Consider the following 6,000-nt stretch of genomic DNA (forward strand, 5'->3'; position numbering starts at 1 on the left):
CATGATCACAGGAACAATATCAAGGACCTGTAGCCTGTTAAATAATGGTTTATAGGTCCGTGACAATATGTATTTTTTATTGCTCTCTATTTTTGAGCGGAAAATTGAATTTGTTTCTCAATTAATCTCCATTCTGTGTTTTTGACCATAATAATCAATTCCTATGTCATTAAATGTTTAAAACGAACTATAGTTATTACAAAACATCTTAAACTGAAATACCGAAACAGATTTATAGTATATAGTAAACTCTTCAAACAGTTCTAAATATCAAAATATTCCACATGTGTGAAAATTCATACAGAAATTTAATAAGCATCATTTTGACTCAAAAATATGAAAAAAATATGTGTTTACTTTAATTAAAGCTTTACCCTCACAGATTGGACGTTTTGACAACTTATTTCATCTTTTGACTTGGAATCGGTCTTTTTTTCGTAAAAGTCTCGAAACAAGTGATACACTACTGCTGACCAAAGATCAGATCCCAGTTTTTTTCCCAGTACGTTCAAAAAATTCATTTAATGGCTAAAAGCGTTACTAAGGCTATAACAAAAAATACAATTTTCGGCAGATTCCCAAATCTTTGAGATCTGTTCTATTTTGAATTATCTTATTTGACTGACTTGAAGGCATTCATACAAAAATCAGTTGATTCTGAGACAAAATTAAAACAAATGGCAAAACTGTCAATCTGTGAGATCAAAGTTTAAGAAAGCAGCGTGATAACAACATGGGTAAACGCTTTTATAGATAAAATATAAACTTTTAGACAAAATTAACTTACCAAAATTTGAATAATGGTGTACACATGTTCAGTTCTTCCTAATAGTCATCCGCTATGGCACAAAATTTATTTAATTGATAAAAAATAACATTTCCTTACTATTTACAAACAACAAAACAAACACATGTAAATCCACTGTTGTAACTAATAAAATAAGTTTAAAACATTGTTATAGCTTTAATGCATAGAGCAAATCGGCTTTTGTCTGGTAAAGATATTAGGATTTCATTTGATTTCCGATAATAATGCATTTTCATTTCGGATTAACCTTCATTTCAACTCCACTGTCGGATATAAAAAGCCAGATGTCAACTTTATATATATTTAACCATATTACAATTAAAGTGACACTCGTATTTAAAATCAATACAAACACATTTATAACAAACAAACTTTGAGTGATTAACCTTTAACTACTTACTAAATAATGCATTTATGGAAAATATTAATGACTGATAACAATATTTTAACCGTGTATTTAATAGCTGAATACGCGCAAATATTAAGTGATTGGTGAGTGATAAAAGATTTACAGTGATCAACTATCGTCTCATGAGGTAGAAATACTGTGTTTTCTGCACATTTCTTTTTAGTTAAACACGGTATCCGTCGTAAGAACCATTGTTTTCGAAATGAATCTATCCTTTTCGCTTAATTAAAACAATTGTATTAATTGTGGTACATCTTATATGGGAGTAAGAGTGTATCTTTAAATATTATTTTGTTCGAGCATGAATACTGAATAAGTGATAGACGAAATATTTTCATTAACGATATCATTATCAATTATTGCGTATTCTTAGACATTAAAATTGACACAAGTCTATCGGATTACACTTTCAGAAATGAAAATAAGCGATTAAGTTTAAAGAGCAGAAAGTAATTGTTATTTAATCCACTAGATGAAGAGATTACTAATATCATTCAGTTTAGCGCCATGGCGATCATTGTCTTCCGAGGTTACATTATACACTCGACTTGATATAGTTTCTAGGTTTTTAATACATAATGCATCGCTTATTTTGAATTAATTTCAAAATCATGCTCGTATTTCAGAATTGAACATTTTGTGGTAAGTGTTTGTGATATACTGTCGAGTACCTTAAGGGTACATTCTTCTTTTAACATTTAAAGGGATTAGATCATGACATGTTTTGGACCAAAATTAATTTTTTTCACGGTATATTAAATACATCTGAAAACACTTATATTATAAATGTTTTACTCTATGATACTGAAATACTGACTTTAAACAAAGCTAACTTTCCTATTTCTTCACCATTTTGATAGAAACAAAGCGCAGTCTACGCCTCTCACGGAGCCACGCCTTCGGTCTTTTACCAAAGTTTGATTGAGAGTCTAGTTTCTTAAAACACTTCGACAAACCTTTTCACAATACGGCCGTCTGACGGAGCACTATCAAAACAATACTTTGGAACAGGTTTGTCGAAGTGTTTGATGAAACTAATGACTTTATCAAACTCCAGTAATAGAACGAAGGCGGGACTCTTTAAACGGCATAGACGGCCCTTTGTTTCATTTAAAATGGTGTAGTAAAAGAAAAGTTAAGTCTTCATTTTAAGCAAACTATTGCCTTCCGACGTAGCCTATATGACGTAATTTATCACGTGGTATACACACACTGCCAACTTTATTCGCAAAATCGCGGGTTTAGTTCAAGACTGTTTTAACTCAATATATATACACAGAAGGTCTATTAACGTATCTATTCAGGGCAGATATACTTATCATAAATTAATACTATTGCTATTAGTCATTAAGATTCGTATACAGTAAAGGGAGTAGTCTTTAACTGTTAAATTATTTTAATACACATGGGGGGGGGGCACGTTTATTTGACGAAATTTTGAATAAAACACACCCTGCATTCATATTGCTTTTATGGCTTACATGTACACATGCTTTGGGTAGAGGCAACAAAAACTAAACATCAAAATTAAACGTTCGCTCAGCTGCGCCGAGCTTGAACGTTTAAATTTCATAGACCTCCAAATAAACAATAACCGATACTTAATAAACAAACTTAATACGCGTACAAATATGGTAAGGGAGTTACATCTGAAAGCAGGCGTCTGTGTTATTTGCGGCGAGTAATGTCCCCTGTTTCAAATTTCAATGTCCGAAGGATACACATCGTCGGCTGCCCGGTACTTTCGTTTACAGTATTTAAGTAGCACAGAAGTGTTCTGTGGACCCTTAGTATATAGGACAGTGTACAAAAAGGGCAAGTAACGCAGCGAGGAGTTTAGGAAACTGTTCCGGGTATTCGTCAATTTGTTAAGCTACCACTTCCAATGTGCTTATCTATGAAATAGGGTAATTTAAACAACTCTGGGTAACACAATAATTTACGCTTATTCTCTATAATATATTCTTAAGTTATTTCATTGCGTACACTTGCATTTGGTTTAAACAATTATTTTTTTCAATAAAACATTTACAAGATATAAAACGTTTACACATAATCAAAGGAGTTACCGTGGTATTAATATGTACAAAAATAAAATAGAAATAATTGATATATGCACGAAAAAAATAATCACGGTACAATTGAGAAGGAAGCTTGGCATTTGTGCTACTTTATGTAGGCTGAAACAAACTCCGAAGACACCACTTATTTAACAGATTTTGAGGAAATTTAATAATTATTAAGGGAGGAAACTCTTTCTTATTACCGAAGGCTCAGTTGTCTGTCCTTATTTTGATCGCCTTTCTCACTTGTTCTTAAGTTTTAATCCGGTTCGGACGTGTGTTTTCTGGACGCAATAATTATTAAATCATTATCATTAGGCAATAACCATTGTTCTATATTGAATGTTAAAACATATGCTAAATTTCTAGAGAGTGATGAATGAACTTTGTTGGTTTTTTATTTTTCATTCTTATTACCTCCGAATTCTTAACTGAACTAAAACATAAGTGCCTGACCAACCAATCCAAAAACTTTATTCTTCATTCTTTATTACCTCCGAATTCTTAACTGAACTAAAACATAAGTGCCTGACCAACCAATCCAAAAACTTTATTCTTTATTCTTTATTACCTCCGAATTCTTAACTAAACTAAACATAGGATTATATGGAAAACACTATGCCAGTGCCTTGTTTGATGTTTCGTCAAGTAATGCTCAGTGAAAACCAATAGCATATCAAGGAATGGATTGGTTGCAATCAGAACTTCCCGGCCATTTTCATCGAAACAACATCGAATGTATATGGACGGTTTACAATGTCATAATTCATTTTCTTTCATGCTTTATGATGAAATATGGGGTTTAAACAGTGAAATAACAACAGTGAAAATATCAATTTGATATTTTCACTGCAAAATAAGGAGTGAAAATATCAATTTTCAGAACTACTTTTAAAATTCCTTTGTAGTTACTTGCCTTGATCTAAACAGAACACTGGACCTTGAACCAATAAATGTTTTCAAAACGATGTTTAAAAATTAAAGAAATGTTTTATAAATTTAAATAAATATATACTTGGAAATTAACAACTTACCGTTTATTACCGGTTATCCCGTTTTTTAAACATTTTCCTGATCTTTGAAGCTGATTGTTCGAACATTTGCTTTCTTACCAAACAAATTACAGACCAAAAACAACTGTTCGAACATAAATAGAATTTTATATCATCGTTCAAATGTATTTTGAACTGTTTGCCGATGTAGTACGTAAAATGAGCTTCCTGGAAAATTCACAACAATTTACAGATAATCCGATATTTTTTACCCCACCCACACCTCAAAATTTGTCATCAAACTAGCGTGGCATTCACTCTTTATCTGGAAAAACAAACCTGTTTTCAAGCAAAACAGACTGGTATCTGACAGTAAGATGACTGAATATTAATTTACTATGAAACACATGCAGTCTTAAACTAAGAAGAATGTTTAAAATCCAATGAGTATCCGCATTTGGTTTGCTAACACATTTGACCTTCCAAATTTTCATTCATTAAATAGCGGCGTAGTCATTTGGTTATGTAATCATGCCCAACTTAAAATAAAAGTGTTTTCATTATTTTTTGGAACATATGTGCACTTATAAAACTTATTGTTTACTGTTCATAAAAGCTTTGCACTAAAAAACGAGCGAATAATAAGCTATAAGAATGAATAGCAGAGAACTATTTCTCAGCAAACCGAAAATAGAAAAGTTGACAGCTATAATTTTGCATGAGGGGCGCCCCACGGGTAGCGGCGTAAAAACCACCCTTTTCTAAAAAGGGGGTAATTCAGAAATAAATAAAAAAAAACTAATAAAACTCCGAAAAATTAGCATAAAAGAAACAGAAAATTTGTTTATTTCAGTGTAAGCTTCGCCACTCGTGAAAATATGTTTTTCTATGACACTCGTGAAATAAAATACGATCTTACACTGAAATAAACAAATAGCCTCTATACATTTAACTAAGCTTCAAGTAGATTATGTAGTTAGGTCGATTTAGCAGTTAAACCTCATTTTATTTATGCAATAATACATTACACTTGGAATCAATTTTGACTTAGTGATACAAATCACTCGTTAAATCACTACAATAAATTAATAATATTATTACTAATTTAACGAACTTCTTTTAATGATGTATTGGCATACATCCGAAGTGGTGATCTATAGAAAATGACCGAGGACATGGAGGAGTTTGTTTTTATTGGTTGATAAATGTTTCCATATTATGCAATATTGACGAAATATTATTTTTCGATTCAATGTTTTTCATTTTTTTCCAACGCTCAATAGGTCAGTTTACTTACCCTTTTCTTTTAGATTCGCAAACTTTTGATACATGATTTCTCTTCTTGCAAATGTGTTGTTTTTTCTCAGCATTCAAATGTACAAGAGGGTGTTATATTCTTCGATTGAATGTTTTTTTTAGAATTTCCAATGCCCCATTACTATATAAGCTAATTGAATAACGACGCCTAGTAACATCCTTTTCCTTTCATAATGAATTGAAACAAAGGTAGATATTTTGAAAAACAAATATTTATTTCTAAAACATATAACAACAGCAAACGCATACATAACAATAACAACAAACTTAATAAAAATCAATGTAACAAAATAAAATCTTGAAGAAATGTAAGAATATAACACGTATATAGTTATGTATATAACACATAAAATAAGAAGCGTTAATGCAAAATTAATTTCGTTCAAAAGCATACAACTACGAGGTACATAC

Source organism: Mya arenaria, chromosome 1, assembly GCF_026914265.1.
Source record: "Mya arenaria isolate MELC-2E11 chromosome 1, ASM2691426v1".
Lineage (NCBI taxonomy): Eukaryota > Metazoa > Mollusca > Bivalvia > Myida > Myidae > Mya > Mya arenaria.